Source organism: Aulonocara sp. 'chitande type north' Nkhata Bay, linkage group LG10, assembly GCF_057382095.1.
Source record: "Aulonocara sp. 'chitande type north' Nkhata Bay isolate Kocher_YH1m ecotype deep benthic linkage group LG10, A_spYH_male_GT1.1, whole genome shotgun sequence".
In the NCBI taxonomy this organism is placed as follows: domain Eukaryota; kingdom Metazoa; phylum Chordata; class Actinopteri; order Cichliformes; family Cichlidae; genus Aulonocara; species Aulonocara sp. 'chitande type north' Nkhata Bay.
The window spans coordinates 19,084,715-19,099,810 of NC_141353.1; positions in this window are offsets into that span (position 1 = coordinate 19,084,715).

Genomic DNA, 15,096 nt, shown 5'->3' on the forward strand with positions numbered 1-15,096 from the left:
CTGTGACAAAGATTAAAGTGAATGCAAAGATCTTAATTAGGGAGGCAAAATAATAAGCAATAGAAAAAAAAATACACCTGGAAATTTAAGGTAATGAAAAACAACAAGAAAAAGTCCAACAATGATGGGACAGAGTTTATATCTACAGGGAGTGCAGAATTATTAGGAAAGTTGTATTTTTGAGGAATAACTTTATTATTGAACAACAACCATGTTCTCAATGAACCCAAAAAACTCATTAATATCAAAGCTGAATGTTTTTGGAAGTAGTTCTTAGTTTGTTTTTAGTTTTAGCTATTTTAGGGGGATATCTGTGTGTGCAGGTGACTATTACTGTGCATAATTATTAGGCAACTTAACAAAAAACAAATATATACCCATTTCAATTATTTATTTTTACCAGTGAAACCAATATAACATCTCCACATTCACAAATATACGTTTCTGACATTCAAAAACAAAATAAAAACAAATCAGCGACCAATATAGCCACGTTTCTTTGCAAGGACACTCAAAAGCCTGCCATCCCTGGGTTCTGTCAGTGTTTTGATCTGTTCACCATCAACATTGCGTGCAGCAGCAACCACAGCCTCCCAGACACTGTTCAGAGAGGTGTACTGTTTTCCCTCCTTGTAAATCTCACATTTGATGATGGACCACAGGTTCTCAATGGGGTTCAGATCAGGTGAACAAGGTGGCCATGTCATTAGATTTTCTTCTTTTATACCCTTTCTTGCCAGCCACGCTGTGGAGTACTTGGACACGTGTGATGGAGCATTGTCCTGCATGAAAATCATGTTTTTCTTGAAGGATGCAGACTTCTTCCTGTACCACTGCTTGAACAAGGTGTCTTCCAGAAACTGGCAGTAGGACTGGGAGTTGAGCTTGACTCCATCCTCAACCCGAAAAGGCCCCACAAGCTTATCTTTGATGATACCAGCCCAAACCAGTACTCCACCTCCACCTTGCTGGCGTCTGAGTCGGACTGGAGCTCTCTGCCCTTTACCAATCCAGCCACGGGCCCATTCATCTGGCCCATCAAGACTCACTCTCATTTCATCAGTCCATAAAACCTTAGAAAAACCAGTCTTGAGATATTTCTTGGCCCAGTCTTGACGTTTCAGCTTGTGTTTCTTGTTCAGTGGTGGTCGTCTTTCAGCCTTTCTTACCTTGGCCATGTCTCTGAGTATTGCACACCTTGTGCTTTTGGGCACTCCAGTGATGTTGCAGCTCTGAAATATGGCCAAACTGGTGGCAAGTGGCATCTTGGCAGCTGCACGCTTGACTTTTCTCAGTTCATGGGCAGTTATTTTGCGCCTTGGTTTTTCCACACGCTTCTTGCGACCCTGTTGACTATTTTGAATGAAACGCTTGATTGTTGGATGATCACGCTTCAGAAGCTTTGCAATTTTGAGACTGCTGCATCCCTCTGCAAGATATCTCACTATTTTTGACTTTTCTGAGCCTGTCAAGTCCTTCTTTTGACCCATTTTGCCAAAGGAAAGGACGTTGCCTAATAATTATGCACACCTGATATAGGGTGTTGATGTCATTAGACCACACCCCTTCTCATTACAGAGATGCACATCACCTAATATGCTTAATTGGTAGTAGGCTTTCGAGCCTATACAGCTTGGAGTAAGACAACATGCATGAAGAGGATGATGTGGACAAAATACTCATTTGCCTAATAATTCTGCACTCCCTGTATATATGATTCTGTTCCCATCTGACTAATTAATACAGAGAGTCCTACTCATCCCTGCAGCCCATCTCTATCACCTGCTAAGCAAAACAGAATTTTTGGGGGAAAGTTGAGGCTAATATTCATGACATTTTCACACTGTACAGGTTGTGGGGTTCCTTGTACACAGCAGCCGTTCTGCTATTATAAGGCCACATGTGGAGATTTTTTCTTCTTCTTTCAATTGGTACCTATATTCAGGACTTTCAGGTAATTGGGTATGCCAGTATGAGTGTTAGGTATACATCAGATTTTTACATTTGCATAAAATTATCTGTACAAGTGCGGCTGAAAGCAAGGGAAATGCTCAGCATTGCAGTGTAATCACTGAGCCGGGAGCACACCAAGTACATTCATCTAAATCAGTTCTACATATTTGTGTCAGTCAGTATGAAAATGGATCGAAATTAGAGTCTGTAATACTTGGTCATAGGTTGTTTTTTTGTCTGGTTACCAGGCACCAATATAAATTAAAAAATTCCTGAAACATCTAAATGATAAATTCTCACTGCAAGGTGGAGTCCTTGAATTCTGACTGCACAGCACAGAGACAGTTTTGTTTGTTTACAGACACACACCACCCACATGCCACCGTCCCAGCAGAATCAAGAGGTAGGAGTTTTAATCTGTGATGCTGTGACAAAGCATGTGACAGTGAAAGTAAACAGAGTGCTTTTTAAGAAGAACAAAATGGAGATATTTTACGCTCATCATTTATCTCTTACTTCACAATATGCATTTGCTGATGCTCACTAGGGTTTGAGGCAAATCACAACACTGGCTCACTGTCTATGGTGGAGCTCCAGATTCTGCATCTTATTTAGAATATGCTGGCTGATTGCTTTGGGAGAAACATGCACTGATCTGAATCTGAAGTCCCTTTGTAACCTAAAGACCATATATTATTAGAAGACTTCACTCCCTGAGTGCAGTCATAATTGCGATTCCTAGAGTTTTCAAAAATATTATGGGAGCGGGGCATTTTGCCATCAGCCTTCTCTCGGGGTAAGTCCCTGAACCATCTCTTAGTTATGCTGCTATAGGCTCACACAGCTGAGTGACTTTCCATGATCCACTGAGGAGTTCTCCTACACCTTTTTCACTTCCCGTGTGTTTATATGCAATAAGTCTTGGTTGCTGCTGGTTTTCCATGATGCACTGACTGTTTCTTTTCTTCCACAGTGGGTCTTTTGTCCTGTCTTCCTCTCATCGTTGACCAGCAGGTTAAGGTAGATGGCTGCACCTCCCTGGACCTGGTTGTGCCGAAGGTTTTTTCTCTTAAAAAGGAATTTTTCTCTCCACACTAATACCAAGAGCTTGCTCATAGGGGGTGTCTGACTGTTGGGGTTTTCTCTGTATTATTGCACGGTCTTTATGTTATAGCATAAAGCACCTTGAGGCAACTGTTTGTGTGATCTATACAAATAAAACTGAACTGAACTGACTTTGTATACACTGCATGTCATTAAGTTTTTATCTACTCTCTTCCATAGTTACCCTACCCTGCTTGTTTTTTTTTCTTGTTAGCTCCTCATCTCTAATGAGCATAACCATCAAGACACATGGTCGCTCCAAATTTTAGACTGGTTGTGCTGGTGGTCATTTCGTGTTAAAGGGCTGTTCTTCCTCCCCACTGTTCCCCCACACGTTCTTACTCTTTAAAGTTTATCACATACTAAGAGATTTCCATCCATTACGGTAGGATCTTTACCATACAATACAAAGCTCCACGAGGAGATTGTTTTAGTGTTATGGTGCTGTATAAATAAACCTGAATGCAATTGAAGCTTTTGCATTCAAATGCATCAAATAAACGAGTCATAAGAAAACTAATGTATAATCAATGCACAAATTCAGTCTTGTTATTCTTTGCCACTTTATACTTATACTTCACATTGAATAGCTTTTTTTCATATCAGTAATTTAAACATAAACTTTTGTGGTACATAAATTGTTTAATGGCGTCTCCACTCGCCTGGCAACACCATCACACAGCTGTTACGTTTGTGCTTTCAACGCCCGGCATCTACGAAAGGCAGCGGGCCTCTTATCACTCTCTGTTCTGTCGCCACTATCTCCATAACCACAGAGAACATGTTTCTTCTTGAGGAAGCACACGCATAAAAGCAACAGCTCAACGTGCAAAATCACTGGTTATATGTTACTGCAGAAGATGAAACAGCTTCTCTGTCTGGGTCAGCTGAATGTGTAATAGAACCCCCCACTTGCTTCCAATTTGCACATAAGCATTCTCACAACTGCGTACATAATCACATCTGGGCTTTCTTTGTTCATATGTTACAGTCAGAAAATGTAGGTTTTCAGACGACACACCAGGAACTCTTCTCCAAACACAATCGTTAGCTCCGCTGCTGCTCTGTAATCATCAGCACAAGGACTGTGTGAGTTTACATTTACACAAAGTGCCATTCTGGTTCGAGTTTGCTGTCTCGGGAAACCGCGGGTTTGTTCCTCCATTTCACACGCTCATTTCCATTACAGATGACAATGCTCTTGCCATTCAGTTAGGGGAACAGTTAGCATTATAAATTAGAGGGGAATTGGGTAAATATCTGTGTTTCTGTGAATTCTAGATTGATTGCCAGGCAAACTGTAAGAAATAAAGGCTTTAAATTAAATAATTAAACTAGTTTCTGTTAGTTTTAGTTATAGGTAGTGTACTTACAAACAAAAAGAAAAAAAGAGAAGAAAGAGAAAAATCTGTCACTCAGGTTGACATTTACTGCTGAGACTTTTAGCTTAAATACAGAACAGACAGTAAACAAAACTGGCTCTAATGATTTGTTTACATCTTGTGCGTGAGACTTCTTCCAGTTGGTTGGCTTTGTGACATGCCCTCTATAGAGCACATTCTCTCTATTTCATGTGATTTTACAGAGGTGATGAGTCTAATAAGGGACAAACCTGCCACACTCCATCACACATCAGACAAAGCACTCAGCTCTGAGCCCTCCAGGCAGTGTCAATTTCTGCTGGTTGTTGTCGGCTCTCGTGGCCTGTTGGAGGTGAACATTTGTTACAGTACTTCCGCAGCATTTTCTTTTTTTTTCTCCGGTGAATTACTTTATTGCAAGAGAAGAGCAGTGATTCATCCCTTTTACCGTGCTTTCAGCGCTTCCCCTTTAATTGTTTTCTATTTAATAGAATCCTTTTGGAGCAAAAGTACAGATAAGAATAGAAGGCCCACAGAGAAGAACAAATTAAAGTTGTTTATATTCCAGATATTCCTGTGTTGCACGAGCACTATCTTGCATATTTTTTGGCCACCTAATAGTATAAGCAAGTTTATCTAGGATAAAAGAAGAAAAACAACAACAACAACACACACGCACACACATTCTTCTAAATCAGTAAACGGCTTAAATGCAGTCATGACTTTCATCTAAATAAGACAAAGAAAAGACTTTTTTAATAGACTACTGCCCTCTAGTGGTAAAACGTGGTAGGGCAGTTCAGCAATCAGCTCCTAAGTCAAGTGCTGTTACCAGATTGAGAGATTAATCAGAAAAATCAAAATAATTCTCCGACAGGTTCCGATTCAAAACTGAATCCTTTCTGTGCTCATTGTTTTTACCTATTAATAATGGCAGCTTGTGTTACAGAGAACTATTTAGACTGACGTTTGCATTACTGTTGCCTGAAAGTGGTAAACAAAATCAGTTGGTAACTACCTTAGACCACACACCGTACACAAAACATCTACTTGCAAGTTAATGTCAGGCCAGATTTTTAAACCTGCACTTACCAATACAGACATCTATGTAATCACTGTGTTTAACCTGCAGTGAAGAGATCCACGCTTTATGGGAACTGTGCGAAAGGACTATGTTAAGTGCAGGCATATGTATGAGAGAGACAGAGAGAGAAAGAGATGGTCTGAGTGCCTAATTATAAGATTTGAACCCTCCTAAGTGTACTAAAAGTCAGAACACGAGGTGAAGTGGGTTTGAAGGTTAACAGTCCTCCTGCTTTTCCCTGTCCACCAACACACGCTGTGGACAGAAATACACACTATGCAAATGCTTTCTGGCATTTAACATCAGTGCAACGGTGAGATCCCTGTTACTAAAGGAAGGCTGCTCACTGCAGGGACATTAATGCTTTTTATTGCGTCAACAGTCCCTTTAGTTTGTGGCAATGCTGCACAACATGTAGACTTTCCCACAGGGAAGACGTCCAACCCTGTTTCCAGAAAAGTTTGAATGTTGCCTTAAATATACATGGGAACAGAACATGATACATACAATGTTAAAATTTAGATTTAAAAAATATGAATATGATCATTTCGAATTTGGTAAATGGCCTGTATTTGTATAGCTCTTTTTTTTTTTTTTTTTTTTTTTTTTTTTTTGGCCTGTCCCGTTTGGCTCTTTTGCCATCAGAATTGTTGTCTAAAGGCAAACAAAGATGCCCAACGGATTTACTTTACCAAATTGACCATCCCAGCCTTGCCATAATGGTCCATTTGATTCACCTTTTATTGTTCATTTTATTTTCACTTACTGAACATGGGACAGACTTGACTGGGGGAAAGAAGGGGAGAAAGAAAGAGGGAAAGAGAAACAGCTGAGAAGAGGGACGGGGGAGAAGGGCAAAAACCAAAAACCAACAGAACGGGCAGAGAAAAAAAAGAAGAGAAAAAAATGCATATATCAATCACCTGGATCACCTGCTGAGAAAGAAAAAAGAAAACAAGCAGAAGAGAACAAGAGTAATAGAATAAACAACATCACAATGATATATGGGAATATGACAGTAAATACTAAATATTAAACATTATTGTGCAGCACATAAGATCAACAGAACACAGTGTGCTTTGAGGTAGGAGCCAAAAAGGGTGTAGTTTGTGGGTGTGATCACCCGTGTGTACACCTGTGAGCATGGACGCGCTTGTTTTTTGTTTTTTAAAAGGTTCCTTCATGTAATAATCTGCTAGAGGGTGTGGGGGGGCCACAGCCCCGTCCTCCAGGGCATGAAGCAGGTATGGAGGAGATCAAAACTCCAGACATCCAGAGGCCCCCAGAACACAAGAGACCAAGGAAGACCAACAGAGGGGCAGCCGCGCCACTGTCCCAGAAAGAGCTGAGGAGAGTCCCAGATGAGGGCTCACTCAGCAGCCGCGGAGCAGAAGCCAGGGGGAGTTGCAGTGACGCGCCCGTGAGCTCCGCCGGCAGCCAGCCGTGCCTGAGTGACCGAGCCCCAGGCCGAGAGGCCGGGGGCACCCCACCTCCGAAGTGGCCCGAGCGAGCCCCAGGCTCCAGGCCCCGATAAGCGGCCGCCAAGGAGTGAGCCGGTGTGTACCTGGACGCCCATCCCCGGACACAAAGAACCACCAACGCACCGATGTCTGAGGGCGTCTGCCACTGGCAGGGGAAGTGGTGGTAGGGGGAGATAGGCCTCCATACCTTGGAGGGCCTAAGGCTACGTTCACACTGCAGGTCTTAATGCTCAATTCCGATTTTTTGATCAAATCCGATTTTTTTTACTGCTCGTTCACACTACAAATAAAATGCGACAGCAAACGTGCTCTAGTGTGAACGCTCAAAGCGGCCCGCATGCGCAAAAGAAGATGTCACACACAACGCGCTGTTTAGACCCAGAGCAACAGTATTGTTTGACTGATGGCCCTTAATATAAAGTCTTCGGACTTCACGTTTCCCAATTTTTGCTTTAAGTTGTTTTGTTATTTATGTAAATTTACATAATACTTTACATAATATTTACATAATAATGTAAATAACCTAATAATGATCCTTATTGCTGTTTAAGAGAGGAGCGGTGCTTCAAAGGATAGCTGCAGATTTCTGTCAGAATCTGCAGATTAAACAGTACAAATAAAATGTTTACGTTGTCTTCCCAACAGTTTCACTGACATCTACGCTGGATGGCCAGGAAGCGTTCGCGATGTCGTATCGGGTGCTTCTCCGGCGCTGATAATTGGCTTCAGTCTTGTGTCGGTGACGTAAAAGACGGATTTAATGCAACTTGACCGTTCAAACAGCAGTTGCTTTCTAAAACATCGGATATGTATCGGATTCAGTACCACATACGAAAGTGACCCAGATCGGATTTGAAAATATCGGATTTGCGCCGTTCACACTGTCATAGCATGATCAGATATGGGTCGCATAGGGTCAAAAAAATCGGATTTGATGCGCTTTCGCGTGCAGTGTGAACGTAGCCTAAGATGTCCCCAGAGAGGTGGCGCCTGACACCCAACCTGACATATAGACACAGACATACAGGCACACACAGATACAAACATCCATTCCCACCCTCATGCTCTCATATACACTTACTCCACACTCAACCAACGTGGAGACAGACATAAAGAGACGCTGTACACACGATCACACTCCCCAAGCGTACTCTAAGCCCCGGGTCTAGGTACCCTTGCCCCTGGAGGGGGGGGGGACAGCACCCAGACCCAGGTGGTGTTACCGTTTTCCCTGCGGTGGGGGGAGGCAGACCGCCCCGACTCCGCAGCAGCAGGGAGGCCCCACACTCCAGACCGCAGTCGGACGGCCAACTCCTCCTCCTAGCCCCCCCCGCTCCAGCAGGCCGCAGAGAATGGGGGTGAGAGAAGACTCCAAACCTCCCTCCACCCGCTCATTGTAGTGTTGATGCATGTGTGTTCTAAGGTGCATTTAAAACTAGAGATGGACCGATCCGATATTACGTATCGGTATCGGTCCGATACTGACCTAAATTACTGGATCGGATATCGGAGAAAAATAAAAAAATGTAATCCGATCCATTAAATATCACGAAAGCACCTCACAAAACTTGCAACACGCCGTAACTCACCTCAGAATGTTAGCACTTCGGAGCAGTATGCATCACGTGATAGAGCGGCTGTGGCATGCGGGACCTGTCGGTGGTCTGGATAGCATTTGGAGCTTCGCTAGCAACCTGGCATTTCATCTCCGACAAAGTTTTCCCGAGAGAAGTAAAGCAAGTGTGTAAGTCCATCTCTAAATGTTTGTAAAGCATTCCTGCGTTAAGCTTAACAAGCGACTGCCTCTCCTGCTGCTACTTCAATCATGAAACTGCTTAACGATCAGCTGATCGGCTTTTCTGTCCCGAGTCTGTCTCTCTGGTTTGCTTTTGGCCCACTTTGCACCAGAAAGAGGAAACCAGCGGCTGAACAACAGCAGCACGTTTAAGCTTGATCAGCTGTTGTTAGAATTTATTTAATATTACTTTCTACTCAAGGATCTTTTTCTACGTAGCTGACGCTGGTAACTGTGCAGGGGCGGATCTAGCAAAGTTTAGCCAGGGGGGCCGATAGGGCATTAACAGGGAAAAGGGGGCACAAAGACATACTTTTCTTTCTTATTCTCATTTAAAATGTCTAGCTTTTAATAAATAATTATCTGACACCCAAAGTTTTAATTTGATGTAAAATGAATAGAAGTCAATTACTGTATATAGTAACTATTAAGTCTAATATATATACCCTAGTAAGCTATAGTACTTTTTCCTTTGGGAAGGTACCATCTGTGCAGTCTGCAATTTTGTTGAAGAAAGATGTTGAATCTATTTAATATTTCTTGAAAAATAATTGATTTCTGTGCATTTTTTTCCACACTGCATCAAATTAAGGTTGATTACGCCGATTAAGCATCATGAGGTGGAGCGTGAGGGGTGGTTCCCTATTTTGTATTTATTTATTTTTGTTGTTGCTGGGAGTTGGAACCCTATTAGTTAGGTTGCTTAATATTTATGCTAAGTACTCTTTAAAATACCAGAATAGGGAGGATGGTGTAGGTTTGAGTTTATTAGATTGATCAGTATTGCTGAACTATGAAATATTTTTTTTTGCATACAGGTATAACAGAATAGCTTTAGTGTAGTTGTTGTTTTAAACTTGAGTATGAACTTATACAAAATGCAGCAAGATATTTAAAAAAAAAAACAGTTTTGTTGATTAAAAAACACTATATCGGATTCATATCGGTATCGGCAGATATCCAAATTTATGATATCGGTATCGGTATCGGACATAAAAAAGTGGTATCGTGCCATCTCTATTTAAAACCCAGGAGGGCATGGAGCTACCTGCCAGAGAGCAGCAGGTAAGCGCATGGTCCCTCCTGCTGGCACGATACACGATTCCGTGTATCGTGCCCACCCCCAAGATCCTATATGTATGTGTAATGAGAGTGTGAGTAATGTGAATGTCTAAGTTGTGAGATCCCTGTTACTAAAGGAAGGCTGCTCACTGCAGGGACATTAATGCTTTTTATTGCGTCAACAGTCCCTTTAGTTTGTGGCAATGCTGCACAACATGTAGACTTTCCCACAGGGAAGACGTCCAACCCTGTTTCCAGAAAAGTTTGAATGTTGCCTTAAATATACATGGGAACAGAACATGATACATACAATGTTAAAATTTAGATTTAAAAAATATGAATATGATCATTTCGAATTTGGTAAATGGCCTGTATTTGTATAGCTCTTTACTTAGTCCCTAAGGACCCCAAAGCGCATTTAGTCATCCACCCATTCCCACACACATTCACACACTGGTGATTGCAGCTACATTGTAGCCACAGCTGCCCTGGGGCGCACTGACAGAGGCGAGGCTGCCGGACACTGGTGCCACCGGGCCCTCTGACCACCACCAGTAGGCAACGGGTGAAGTGTCTTGCCCAAGGACACAATGACCGATACTGTAGGAGCCAGGGCTCGTACAGGCAACCTTCCAATTACAAGACGAACTGCCAACTCTTGAGCCACCATCGCCACAATTTGATGCTTGTGGCACATTTCAAAAACGTTCGGTCAGTAAAAGGCGTCAAAAGCTCAAAACAAAAATCCCCTGACTAAACTCCTACCTAACAGTCAGTGCAGTTAGTCGCATGAGTGAAAAAAGAGCTTCCCAGAAATCTGAAATAAATTTATTTTCACCAAAACAAGTTGTCTTTGTGAGTTTTATTTAGCTTTTGCAAAGGGGTGAAACAAAAAATACAGAATGTGGCAGCAGCCTGCGTATTTGGCCAAGAAGAATTACAAGCACAGAGGTTTGGCCTCAAAAGTAAAAATGTGGTGGGATTTACAACTGTGTGATAGACTGCACTGCACAAGCAAATATTTCAGCATTTTCATGTTCAGTGATTTAATAACTTGTGATATGTATCACTGAAAGATTCAGAGAACGAAGAAAAACCTCTACATGCAAATAAACAGGTGTTAGTTTCAGACCATGGGGCAACGCTGTAGAAGACAAAACGTTGTGGTAATTATTAGATGAGCTCAGAAACACTATTTGAACCCTGTGCAAACCAAGTGCAAACCTGTGAATTTAGCAATAGCAGCAGCAGTACACTGTATTCAATTTTGTCTAGAGCTAATAATCACTCACAGTAAGTTTCTGGTTTGCAACAGCAGTGCTTTGTGCTAAACGCTAACCTGACTGTGCATAAATACGCTCAATGAAAACATGAAATCACAATTTTTAGTGTAACATTTCCGTCCCCTATTTTAGGCAGTCGTCCTTTGCTTTTTAGCAATATACAACAAAAGTGTCCCGGTGCTAAAGTGAATTAAGGCATTAGTTGATTTTGTGTCATAAATAAAAATCTCAACTGATGGTGGCACAGGAAATTAAAGGATAAACTCTACTGAAAAGTAAATGAGCATCAAATTTCATGATAATCCATTCAATTTTACTAAAAGCCTGAGTATCAGCCAAGGCTGTTCTAAAGATAAAGTCGGGGGATGATCTGAGGATCCATTGTCTAGGCAGCATGGGTGTCCAATCTACTCCAGAGTATTTGTGGAGCTCTAAATTGCTCTGGCTGCACACTCTCACAGCATACTATCGCTGAGCGCACATGAACTGCTGTTGGAAAACTACACTGGCTGAGCCTGCTTTTTCTGTTTTGTCCAAGCTGATGGAGTGCACATTGCCCGTGGCTGTTGTGCCCTTAAAATACACTCTCTAAGCAATTTATTAATACCTACACAACCCCTCTGCACACATAGTTGCAGAAAGTTGTTGCACAGATGGAAGTGATGCAAAGAAACTGGGGAAAATAAAAAATTAACTCTAGGACTGCCTTGCAGGTTCAAGAGTGGACAGCCAGTCAGATTCATACAAGACATTCATTTCAGTTAGCTGTTGTGTTGAATCACGTTATTGGTTGATAACACCGTAACATACGATGTGTGTCACTGCTGATTAATACATTTTTCAGTTGAATGAAAAGTAAAATGGTAGACCTGGTATGTTTGCATCATGTAGTGGTTGCCATAAAAGACATAAAAGTTGATACTTTTAATACCAAACACACTGAGTATTAAATGCAGGCAGTCTGACAGCGGTAAGAAATCTGTTCATTCATTTCACGGCAAAAACTTGTTAAAATAGGACAATACTGTAGTCATCGGACCATCTTCACCTCCTGTGTAATAATAGATGAAACAACCTATCAGACACACACCAGGGGTGACAAAGAGAATTGTTGTTAAGCCAACTGAACCCATCAGACTTGTGGTTCTTACAGTAGGTTTCCTTTGGATCCTTTTTGGATATATTTTTAAGATGACATGTCATACATACACTGACAGGACAATTAATATTTAAAGAATTATTTGGGCTTACTTTCAAAATATAACTTGAATATATTCCTTGAATTTATTCACACTTGAGAAGAGAAACAAATAATTACTGCCAAACCATGACGTGACACGACAAACAGCGAGCGTTTTGTTAAAAAGAAAGAAAAGAAAGAAAAGAAACTGAGGAAGATTAAACCTGGCAAATTAGGGCTTTCAACCAGCTGCCATACTAAATTTATGACAGAAGGGGGCAGAATCAGGTCATTCATATAATTAAATAATCTTGATGTGATGCCTCAACTGGTTTTCCTCATGTTTCCTAATGTGTGACACTCTTTTCCCAGGGGGTGTGGACTTTGTGATTGAGGTTCTAGTTCAGCTGGGACTAAACTAGAACTACACGGTTTGCAGACTGAGCTGTATATCCACATGTTTTAGAGACTGATGTGTGGGAATGGGGGTGAAAATTAGCTGGACGGGATGACGGAGAGAATCTCTTTCCATTCCCTGGCTCCTGATTTCTTTATCTGGCTCACTGACCTATGGCCACAGTGATGATCTTGTCTGCACGGAGAATTGAAAGATCACCAGATCTCATTTTAGATTGGCCGCCTTTACTCGGTGGCTGCACACTCAACATGTCATTTATGAAGCAGGTTGAGCGCAAACGATTGGGGGAAAGAGGGCAGCAGACCAGTGCATGGGGAAAACCCATTTCATAGCAAATGGGCTTTTCGCCGTCACGCAGACACAGACACAGTGTCAGGCACAGCCGCTGAGACCAGTCAGCACTACGCTGTCAGCCCGTGTCAGCTCCCGGTTCCCCGTTTGTCTCTTTATGTCTGTCATCTTTATATCAAGAGACTAAAAATACAGCTGGAGACCTCAAACTGTTTCCTAACTCGGTTCAAGACAAATCAATCAATCACTGGGACATGTCCAATCTTTGTGAGTGTTAATAATCTTAATATCAGTGGTTTGCAAATGAACTGTTACCTCCTCATACATCATCAATCACAGTCTCTCACATCTTTTAAATACAACTGTACACCACAAATGCTGTTATCAAAAACTCAGTATTCTCTGTTATCATTTCAGTGGCCTAACTGTTTACAGTGAGCTAAACCAGTGGCTATTTAAGACAGAGCCATGGCTTTAAAATTGCAAAGAGAAAATCTTAAATGGAGAATTCTGCAGCTTTTAAAGCATTTATCAAATTTGATGTGTTATCCTGTACCTGCACCCTTTTTTTAAAAAAAATGTCTTGATTTGAAATCTAAATGAATTTGGAAAATTCAAAGAGTGAGTTTTCTAGGAGTTTGGCTAAAGACATCCCAATTTGACACCCACTAAAGTGTCTCCCCTGAGTCTTTATATTCCACAGCAGAGGCAACAGACCGAACTGTATGAACTGCCTTTTGATTGTCTCGTCTCTACAATGGACCTGCTGAAGCCAGCTACAGTGGTGGTAGGAGCTATTTAGTTTGTTGATTAAAAAGCAGAACTCATCAGAGAGCTGTATATTTTAAATTTAGTTTAAAATATCCAAACCCTGTTATTTAGTTTATCTCCTCGTTTCGATTATTTTACTAACTGCATTATTTTAAAAGAGCAGAGAAACACCAGGAGGCTCTCATATTTCATAGAGCCTGTTAAAGGACCAGCATGCATGAGGGGCCTATTTTTTCCAGAGTAATAGAACCCACAGGACAAACTATTTTTTTTTTTGTTCTATTGTTTGCTTGCTCGCATTTGATAAATAACCCAGAAAATCTATAGAACAAGTTTGTAATAGACTTCTTTTGCCCAAGTACGATACCCACAGTGCATCAGTGCCTCTTAAGTTAGGTTTGACTTTGGGGCACAGTTCAGCCTGCAGCTGACTCGGGACATGGAGCTCAATTAATGCGATTACAAGACTTTTTTTGCTTCTCAGAAATATTAAACCAGAGCATCCATTCTGTTTAACTGTGAAATTTTAATTTCATGCTTTAAAGAGCACAAATTCAGGTGTGAAATGAGCTGATCTCTTACCTTTTTTTTCTTCTTTTTTTATTTAAGTTTCATCTTATTCGGTTTAGTCAGCATGCAAAATGATCATGTATTGATCTTGGCCTAAAGACTATTCACCCGTTTAAAAAGTACAAAAAAATGTACTCTTTTTTTTTACCCCTTCAGGAACACATGTATGAGAAATATCTGCAGCAATTAAGCAATTTTCAACCACCAACATTGCAACGCTGGGAGATAACATCTGCTGCATTCAGGGCACTCTGCGGTCGACTCCAATTTAAGAAGCAAATTTCTGCTGTGCCCAGCAGTGATTTTGATTAAAACAGAAAAGCAAATCCATTTGCGATGGCCCTCATACTCCTCCCCCCCATCCCAGCCTGCATCCTAACAAATGGTGAGACACAACCGTAAGCTTTCTCTTGTGTATTACACCATGCACACTCAATTATTCACCCCAGTCTATTTTTCTTTACAAAGTGTGAATTGTATTTCTTTTTGGGGGGTTGAGAAACTGAACCAATTCAGAAACAAATGATGCAGACCTTCTCAAATGAAAATGATTAATGCGGAGAGGATAGTCAGCTGCTTCTTTGCATTAATCAGTTAATAAAGCACATCTCATAAAGGAAAAAACACGGACTGGTCTGTTAGTCATGTTGTTTTGGGTGGAAATAATCAAGGAGGCTTGATATTAAGACACAATTTCTGTTTACTTGTTTTTCAAACTGCGACACTGTCAAAAAGAGAAGCCA